We start from the raw sequence: 10,911 nt of genomic DNA, 5'->3' as shown, positions 1-10,911 counted from the left end.
AGTTATGACTCAGCAACTAAGAACACACATACACACACACACACACACACACACACACACCCCTTGAAATGGTATCAAGTGTAAAAGAACTGTATGTGTTGAAGGCCAGCAAACATGTAGGTGTACAAAATTACTTCCAACATAAAGCTCCCGTGAATGAGTGTGCAACAATCAGCGCTCTGAGGAAGAAAAATTCGAGATCTTTTTTCAATAAATGGGAAGTATGATTGACTTACAATGGAATGTTAGTGGTTTTGAATGCTGAATTGCTTCCTCTGGGATCCCTGGCTTTTGGGTCATGGGAGATATGTTCCTACGAGTACAGAGAGTATGCAGGGACTTTATTCATTTATCCCTTTTATATGTGAGGCCAACACATTTAGATCGTTTCACCTGTAAAGAGAAGTAAACAGATTTGTTTTTTAAATAACCTAGCAAAAGCCTTTTGATGTAAATAAGTAATTATCTTTCTAAAGCCTGTAAGCAAAGTAAGAGAGGTCAAGTGAGAAAAACCTGTTGTAATTTAGATTCCCACCTTGGTTTTCAAAAGCAAAATGTGTAATTGGTGAACAGTGTAGGAAAGGACAAAAAGATCAAGCCAATTACTCACTTGTCCAAAGCCCAGACTTTATAGATAACTGTTTAAATTTTTCATGCTCAAAAAAATTTATTTTTGCCACTTTGAATCAGCAATCATGTAAAAATTACATTGAAATAATATTTTACTCTCATACTAAAAAAGTAAAACAAATTCACTTTTTAGTAGTCTAAATTAAAGTCACATATATTATCTAGCAAATCTAAATAAGTTAAACAGGTTCTAATGAAAATATGGTTAAATAATTATAGATTAAATAAATAATACACATATATGTGTATATGTATCTATATGTAATTTTGTTTTTCAAAATAAGACTGTGCTCACAGGTATTGTGCTTTGAGATAAAATCAGCTCAATCACTTTGGATCATTGAATTGATGGTTTGCTCAGGTGAAACCAAAACATTTCAGCAAGAATTTTTAAGCAGATTTTTCCTCAATTATTTAAATGTTGTTTTTCTTGTCATGTGCTGATAGCATTTTTGTTATTTTATAGAGATATAGGTAGGTTGCATAGTGACTATTACCCTTCAGTTAATTTGTTCACCATTTTGATCATTTGTTTGCTTCTGTGTTGCTTCTGTGATGACTTATATACAAAATTTTTAAAAAGTGTTTTAGAATTCAACCTCTGTCTGCAGTTAGCATGTTTTGAAAATTATTAGAGGGTTTTAATGAGCCTCCAGACACATTCAACATATCCTCCGCCCCCCGCCCCCCAAACAAAACTTAGCTACAAATAGAGCACGTTTTCCTTTATTTGATAAGTCCATGGAGATCTCAGCTATATACCTCTTCTGTTGGGTTACTTTGGGGAAAAAAAAAGCTGCTTTGTTATTTAAATTTATGGTGTCATTATTATTATTATTTTAAAATGTCTACTTTTCTCTGACTGTTAGAGCTAAATGAGAAAAAAAGAATCAATCTGTGAAATCTTTACTGAGTTAGAGAACAGATAAGTGCTTCAAATATATATGTGATGCTGCTTTGATGAAATAATTTTTCCCTTAGTCCTAGTTGTAATAGAAAATAGTGACTTTTTTTGTAGTAAGAATCTCTTCTTTTTATAATCTTTTTTGAAAAATTTGGTCTCTATCATTAATTTCTGGCTCTTAAATTATTTTCAGGCACTCAAATAACATAGATTTCCAGCATCAACATATAGAATGCAGCATTTTAAAATGGAAGTATTTGGATATGCAATGTGAAAGTTGAGAATCCTGCTTAAAGGAGGAGTAAAAATAAAAATGAACAAAGCAGAAAGTCCATCAAATTCACTTTGTTTTGAATCATTTATATTTGGAATTACAGCTCCATTTTTTACACTTAATATATGTTTTATGATCATCAATTTAGGGTTGATGAAGATGGTCTGCCATCCTAAATCTCTATTTCTCTACCATAAAAAGCTTTTTCAATAATAGAATGCTTTTCAATAATAAAATACAGGACTTATTTTATGTGAGTATAATCTAATCATTTGCTTTAAGTTAATACTCTTTATTGTAAATGAGCATTTGTGATCAGAACTGTAAAAACACAACAAGAGATATGGTTTCAATTGCTGCCTTCTTATTTTTACGCCAACTTCATCCCCACATTAATTTGGACAGATAGATGTCTTTTGTTTCTTAAGAAATACAAGGCATCAGACTTAACATGTTTTAAGAGAACTGTGCTTCTTTCCCCACCAACTTTGACTATCCAATGTCCTCTTCTTCATATTTTACTTAAACACTTTCTTTGGATTTTTAACACCTTTTTAAATTTTTTGCCTAGAGAAGGCAGCATACTCTATTTTAGGCATAACCATAATCTTGTGTTCCTATTTGCTGTAAATTGTAATTAGTCAGTTATGAAAAGTGTGTAGCCAGGGAAATAATTGTAAACTGTAAACTCACAATGAGCCAAATCTCATTCAGCAGGGGTAGGTGAGTGAGCAGAAATGACTGCCTGGGAAGGCAGAAGGATGAATTCTATCTTCCAGAACTTCAAGGTTTCAGAGTAACTATAGTGTATCTATGGGACTGACAGTGGCGGATAACTGTGAAACAATATTTCCTGGTCTCCCAACTTACACATCACTCTTTTAACCCTGAATACAAACATTTTTATCTTGACATATTGCCCCCCAAAAAAACTGTGAATGTGGAGAGATTAACTTGAAATTTCCTTTATTTCAAGCATTCTAGTCTTCGAGATAAAATCTTACAAAAAAATTTCACAATTATCTAGAGAATTCTGCTGCTTTTTCCCATTTACACTTTACCCTCTTTGAGAGCCACTCATTTTGATTTTTATTTCTTTCCCATGATAACTATCCTATGTGATGTTCATTTCCATTAGGTTCTTTTTACCTAACGAGAGATTTTATTTTAATATTTTAATGCAAAGAGATAAACATGACTGGTAAAAGAACGTGAGAAGAAATATTGGGGTAATGTAGATGCCTTTCATACTCTGCCATATAAGTACCTATTTTGTATGTTTCTGATGTAAGTCTAGTGAAAGTGCAAAATGCCATACTTGAACCAGCATGAGATGTACACTATCTATGGGAAAATAAGCCATTTACATCTTTATTGCTCATTAGTCCCGGCCCCACTGTCCTTTACCAGGAAAACGTCTTGCTGCTGTCAACATACCTTTAACAAGTAGAGGGCTCCCTCCTGTGGGCAAGTAGCTGAAACAGTATCCATGGCAACAGACAACTCCAAACTTGGCTATCAAACACTGGCTGAGAAATCCCATGATATTAGAAAAAGAAGATGAGAAATGGAAAAGAACCTAGAAAAGTGAGAAGTGAACCTAAAAAATAATGGTGATGGAGACTTTTTTTAAAAAAGCAATGGAATAGTTGCTAGAATGAAGGAGGAAATGGACCAGGAGTGGATATAGTAATTAGATAATGGAAAGGGAATGAAAGAGGAGGTGATTGGAGAAGTAACATATTAACATAGGCACATGCTGAACTCTATAACCATGAAACATTTAGTCATCTAAATGTATGATAGTAAAAATTTAGAAATGTGAAAAAAGTGATTGTTAGTGCAATGAACACGTTAAATATTGAAATAATTATTAGCATTTGTATAATGTTTTTCTGGTATTGACCACCCTATCATATTATTCTCACATATATTCAAAAGAACAAAACATCCACATTTTACTGATTATGATAACGTTGAGGTACTAACACTAATAACAGTTTCTAATCTAAAAATGTCATAACAAGTGATAACTATTCTATTACTACATGGGTGAGACACTATTCAAAAAAAAATTTGTGAATTATCTATTTAACAATGTATTAATATATAGCAAGTAAAAAAGCCATTAAAAAGGAGGGCGTTTGGCATATTTAACATTCAGCAAGGAGGTCTGTGACTAGGGGAAAAGACCGAATGTGTAGCAGGAAAATGAGGTTAGATAAATAACAAGGGCTAAAATAAGTAGGACTTTAATAAGTTATTGTAAGGTCACAGCTTTACTCTGAGCAAGTATAAAGTCTTTGAAGCACTGAATGAAGAGTAGCGACATGATACAATGTGTCTTTTTAAAAAGCATCTTTCCCCTGCATATGGCAAATAGATTGTAGATAACAAATATGAAAACAATGGGACCAAATAGAAGAATAATGAAAAAAATACCAATGAATGTTGATGGTGGTTTGAATATGAGAGATTGTGGTGTGAATGGAGAGGGTCATTTTGTACTTGTATTTTGAAGGAATATACAACAGAATTTGCTCACGAATTAAATGTAGAATATGAGAAGAAGAGCATAAACAAGAATGATTTCAAAATTCTGAGTTCAAGGTCCTTGAAAAATGGAGTCGTCATTTAATAAGATGTAATAGACACTAGAAAAAGCAAGTTTAAGAAAATAAATGGTTTATATTTAACATATTAATGACTTTTTATTGGACATCTACTTAATATGGGATTTTCAGAAATCAAAGCTTGAAGCAAAAGTTTACGTGTAAATGTGCTGTTCGAAAGTGCAATCATTGAGAAGCAAGTGTGAAGGAAAGGGGAAATAAGGTAGGAAAGGAACAAGAACAAATATTGGTGCATAACTGGGTTATCTGATTCTTGGGTCAAGCTCCTATCAATAACTCAAACTCACAGGATTTCCAAGAGGTCATATAATACAAAGCACTGCAAAGGAGAGGTCCAGGAGGAAGAAGGGATATGAATTTCTCCACCAATTCTTTTTCTGCAATCACAGATTAACCTCAAGAGTAGTAACTACTCGATACCTCCAAATTTTGTATTTATGCGCAATAAGAATATGGTATATGCTTCAGAAATAGTAGAGAAGCTGTGGGATGGGAAATAAAGCATAGCATTAAGGGCAAGTTGTAAAGCACTGTCTGGCTGTTCTCATAGTGAGTTTGTTGCCTCAGCCATTGACTGGATTAAAATCAGACTAACTTGGTGTATTAGTCTATTCTCACACTGTTATAAAGAAATACTGGAGACTGGGTAATTTATAAAGAAAAGAGTCATGATTGACTCACACATTTGCAGGCTATATAGGAAGCATAGTGGATTTTGCTTCTGGGAAGGACTCAGACAGTTTCCAATTACGTTGGAAAGCAAAGGGGAGTTAGGAGCTTCACCTGACTGCTACAGGAAGAAGAGAGAGAAGGGGCAGGTGCTACACACTTTTAAGCAACCAGATATCATGAGAACTCACTATTGTGATGATAACACTAAGTGGGGGTGGTGTTAAATCATGAGAACCCACCTCCATGATCAAATCACCTCCCACTGGGCCCCAACTTCAGCACTGAGGTTACATTTCAACATGAGATTTGGGCGGGGACACAGAGGCAAACCATCATTCCACACCTGGCACCTCTGAAATCTCAAGACCTTCTCACATTTCAGAATACAATCATGCCTTCCCAACAGTCCACCAAAGTCTTAACTCATTCTAGCATTAACTCAAAAGTCCACAGTCTGAAGTCTCATCTAAGACAAGGCTAGTCTGTTCCACTTATGAGCCTGTAAAATAAAAAACGAGTTAGTTACTTCCAAGATACCTTAGAGGTAAAGGCATTGAGTAATTACTACCAATCCAAAAGGGAGAAATCTGCCAATTAAAGGAGCTACAGGTCCCATGCATATCTGAAACCCAACAGGACAGTCATTAACTCTTAATGCTCCAAAATAATCTCCTTTGACCCCATGTCTCACCATGTCATACAAGTGCAAGGGGTGGGCTCCCAAAGCCTTGGGCAGTTTTACCCTTGTGGCTTTGACAATTTCAGCCCCCACAGTTTCTTTCAGGGGCTGGCATTGAGTGCTTGCTGCTTTTTCAGGTGCAGGGTGCAGGCTGTTGGTGGATCTACTATTCTGGGGTCTGGAGGATGGTGCTCCACTTCTCACAGTTCCACTAGGAAGTGCACCAGTGGGGGCTCTGAATAGGAGATCTAACTCCAGATATCCCCTCTGCACTGCCCTGGTAGAGATTCCACGAGGGCTCTGCCCTGAAGCAGGCTTCTGCGTGGACATTAGGCATTTCCATATATCCTCTGAAATCTAGGTGGAGTCTTTCAAACCTCGACTCTTGCATTCTGTGCACCCACAGGCTTAACACAACATGGAGGCCACCAAGACTTATAGCTTGTGCCTCTGAAGCAGTGGCCTGAGCAGTACCTTGTCCCGTTTTACCTATGGCTGGAGGTTGAGTGGTTGGGAAGCAGAGAGCATCCCAAGGCTGCACAGGGCAGTGGGGTCATGAGTCTGGCCCACAAAATCATTGTCTTTGTAGGCTTCATGGCCTGTAATTGGAGGGGCTGCCACAAAGGTCTCTGAAATGCCTTTGAGGTCTTTCCCTATTGTCTTTGCTATTAGGACTTGACTCCTCTTTACTTATGCAAATTTCTGCAACCTGTTTGAATTCCACCACTGAAAATGGGCTTTTCTTTTCTATGAAATGGACAGGCTGCAAACCTTTACCCTCTGCTTCTCTTTTAAATATAAGTTCTAGTTTCAGATCATTTATTTACTCATGTATGTGAGCATAGATTGTTAGAAGCAGCCAGTGCACATCTTGAGTGCTCGGCTATTCAGAAATTTCTCTCACCAGATACTCTAAATCATCACTCTCAAGTTCAAATTCTCTTATCCCTAGAGTAGGGGCAAAATGCAGTCAGGCTCTTTGCTAAAGCATAGCAGAAGTGACCGTTACTTCAGTTCCCAATAAATTCCTTATTTCCACCTGAGACCTCCTCAGTCTGGATTTCACTGTCCATAACACTATCAGCATGTTGGTCACAACCATTCAACAAGTCTCTAGGAAGTTCCAATCTTTCCCTCATATCTTCTTCTGAGACCTCCAATTGGGTCTCATAAGAACTCAGTATTGTGATGACAGCACCTAGGGGGAATGGTGTTAAACCATAAGAAACTGTTCTTCTGATCCAATGATCTCCCACCAGGCCCCACATACAGCATTGGAAATTACATTTCAACATGAGATTTGGGTGGGGACAGAGTTTCAAACCATATTATCTGATAAATAATGTGAAAGTGTAGAGACAATTGACCAAGGGCTCTGGGTAAAGTTAAGGCTGGCATCACATGAGATGTCTCCATGTGAGACATTAGCGGTATCAGTGCAATATTCAAATGTAGATAACAAACATGCAGTTAAAAGTATGAACCTGGGAAAATAGGACACCATAGATATATTCAAAAAATATTCCACGAATGAAAATTTTGATGTATTTCACTACATGATATCAATCATTTATGGCTAATAGAGTAAGAAAAAGAAAAAGAGAGAAAAATATTTGTAACAGATAATGTAAAGTTTTAATTACCTTAATTTATAAAGAAGTCATATGAGTTAATTGAAAATGGCAAATACCTTCAATAGGAGAAAAAAAATTAAAAATAGAAAAGGATAATTTACGTTTAAAAAAATCCAGTGGGCCATGCCCACTCGGCCCTGCCCCCCCTCACCCTCCGCTCTCACGGGTCTACCTCAGAGTGTGGCACCTCTCGCGCCAGTGCGAGCCTGAGCTGGCGCGGACTCCAGGAGGCTCGCAGAAGGGGAGGGCCCGGCGATGCGAGAGCTGAGCATCGCCAGGGCGGGAGGCAGGGTGCAGCCTCTTCGTCCGCAGCACCAACTGTCGTGTGGTGAGACCTCTGATGAAAGAAAAGATGTTGTCCGGGGTTAAGAGTAGTTTCCACCACTTGTACTTTGGCATGTCGACATTTGCACATAAAAGAAAAAGGCAAGCCATTTATGCTGAATCCAAGAACAAACAAGGGAATGGCATTTAGTTTACAAGAACGACAAATGCTTGGTCTTCAAGGGCTTCTACCTCCCAAAATACAGACACAAGATATTCAAGCCTTAGGATTCCACAGAAACTTGAAAAAAATGACTAGCCCTTTGGAAACATATATCTACATAATGGAAATACAAGAAAGAAATGAGAAATTGTTTTATCGAATACTTCAAGATGACACTGAGAGTTTAATGCCAATTGTATATACACCAACAGTTAGTCTTGTCTGCTCCCAGTATGGACACATCTTTAGAAGACCTAAGGGATTATTTATGTCGATCTCAGACAGAGGTCATATTAGATCAATTGTGGATAAGTGGCCAGAAAATCATGTTAAGATTGTTTTAGTGACTGATGGAGAGAGAATTCTGGGTCTTGGAGAGCTGAGTGTCTATGAAATGGGAATTCCAGTAGGAAAAATGTGTTTGTATACAGTTTGTGCCTGAATATGGCCTGATAGATGTCTACCAGTGTGTATTGATGTGGGAACTGATAATATCGCACTCTTAAAAGACACATTTTACATAGGCTTGTACCAGAAACAAGATCGCACACAACAGTATGATGACCTGATTGATGAGTTTATGAAAGCTATTACTGACAGATATGGCTGGAACACACTCATTCAATTTGAAGATTTTGGAAATCATAATGCATTCAGGTTCTTGAAAAAACATCAATAAAAATATTGCACTTTCAATGATGATATTCAAGGGACAGCTGCAGTAGCTCTAGCAGATCTTCTTGCAACACAAAAAGTTATTAATAAACCAGTCTCCAAACACAAAATCTTATTCCTTGGAACAGGAGAGACTACTCCTGGAATTGCAAATCTCAAAAAAGTATGTCTATGGTAGAAAATGGCCTGTCAGAAGAAGAGGCACAAAAGAAAATCTGGATGTTTGACAAGTATGGTTTATTAGTTAAGGGGCAGAAAGCAAAAATAGATAGTCATCAGGAACCATTTACTTACCCAGTCCCAGAGAGCATACCGGATACTTTTGAAGATGTGGTGAATACAATGAGGACTTCAACTACAATTGGAGTTGCAGGTGCTGGCCATCTTTTCACTCCTGATGTAATCAGAGCCATGACCCCTATCAATGAAAGGCCTGTAATATTTACATTAAGTAATCCTATAGCACAGGCAGAGTGCGCGGCCAAAGAAGCATATACACTTACAGAGCGCAAGTGTTTGTTTGCCAGTGGCAGTCCATTTGGGCCAGTGAAACTCACAGATGGGAGAATCGTTACACCAGATCAAGGAAACAATGTATATATTTTTCCAGGTGCATCTTTAGCTGTTATTCTCTGTAACACCCAGCATATTAGTGACAATGTTTTCCTAGAAGCTGCAAAGGCATTGACAAGCCAAATGACGGATGAAAAGTTAGCCCAAGGGAGACTTTACCCACCACTTGCTAATATTCAGAAAGTTTCTATTAACATTGCTATTAAAGTTACAGAATACCTATATGCTAACAAAATGGCTTTCCAATACCCAGAACCTGAAGACAAGGCCAAATATGTTAAAGAAAGAATATGACGGAGTGAATATGATTCCCTGCTGCCAGATGTGTGTGAATGGCCGGAACCCGCTTCAAGCCCTCCTGTGATAACAGAATAGAAGCACTCCCCTGACAAATACTTCCTGTACTCCGGGGAACCCCTGTTTTTCAGACAAGAAGAGATAATGTCCTCAGTTTTATGGTGTTTTCTGTATTTTGTTCTCCTGACCACTTTGGTTAACATATTTTTTCCACATGTCTCCACATCTGTTGGGGTAGACCTGTTGATGGATTGCCGACCAGCACCCTACAATCAGTTAATTGTGATGCTTTAATTCTAACATAAATACCATACCACATTCAGGAGACAGACAGAAAAAGTTTGTTTGTCGATGTCTTCACTTGTACTCTAATTCAGACTTGCCGAAGTACTTGCTATTTACTATTATGGATACTAATCTTCTCTCACCTAGTTCTTTTAGAGCTACTAAAATAGAAATTTACTTTTATGTATACAAGTACAGAATTTGGGAAAGAAACTAAATTTTCACCAAATTACAAGGAAAAATGGTCAGTATCTAAAAATGTTCTTCTATGTCTTGCTTCATCTTACCTTCATACTCTGAAATTCTCTTATAGCAGACAGAGCTAGGGAAATATTAAAAATGTACCCTATTTATTTTCTGGAACTAAATCAAGGCTTGAATATAACATTATGAGAGTAATGGGAACTATTGCTGCTTTTAAATAAATAAAAGTCATTGTTTTCAACAGTGTATAAAAATCACAGTGAGGACTGGGAGCGGTGGCTCACGCTTGTAATCCCAGCACTTTGGGAGGCCGAGGCGGGTGGATCACGAGGTCAGGAGTTCGAGACCAGCCTGGCCAATTTGGTGAAACCCCGTCTCTACTAAAAATACAAAAATTAGCTGGGCATGGTGGCGTATGCCTGTAGTCCCAGCTACTCAGGAAGCTGAGGCAGGAGAATCACTGAGGCAGGGTTCAAACCCACGAGGCAGAGGTTGCAGTGAACCGAGATTGCACCACTGACTCTAGCCTGGGCAACAGAGAGCCCATTTAAAAACAAAACAAAACAAGCAAACAAAAAACATAGTGTAACCTTTTTAAAATAAATATCTTAAATTTAAAAAAAAGATCCTTTTTATGCCCTCCTGGTACACAGGTGGTGTTATCAATCTTGATATCTGAGTCAAATTTGAGTGTGTAGGCATCTATTCTGTCTCTGGGAAGCAATCACAATAGTTATTTAAGCCTTCTATTTTGTGGTGATCTTCCTACTTGTTCCATCTAGTATTGAAAATGAGTATTGAAGTCTCTAATAATTTTTTTTTCAATTGTTTCTTCCTCCTTCAATTCTGTCAGGTTTTGCTGACAGAATTTGAGGGCTTTATTAAATGCATTTGTAGTTATTAGATCTTAAAGGTAGATTTATCTCTTTATCATTACAAAATTTTCTCATTGTTTACAAACACT

At 37.3% G+C, this 10,911-nt stretch overlaps 1 pseudogene; it reads left to right on the top strand.

Moving 5' to 3' along the window:
* Positions 1-7,770: 7,770 nt before the first annotated feature.
* On the top strand, positions 7,771-10,233 carry LOC101006614 (annotated as a pseudogene).
* The last annotated feature ends 678 nt before the right edge of the window (positions 10,234-10,911 follow it).

This window comes from Papio anubis, chromosome 13, assembly GCF_008728515.1.
Source record: "Papio anubis isolate 15944 chromosome 13, Panubis1.0, whole genome shotgun sequence".
Taxonomy (NCBI): Eukaryota; Metazoa; Chordata; class Mammalia; order Primates; family Cercopithecidae; genus Papio; species Papio anubis.
Note: the sequence above shows the minus strand (reverse complement) of the source record. Positions and strands in the feature narration are given on the sequence as shown.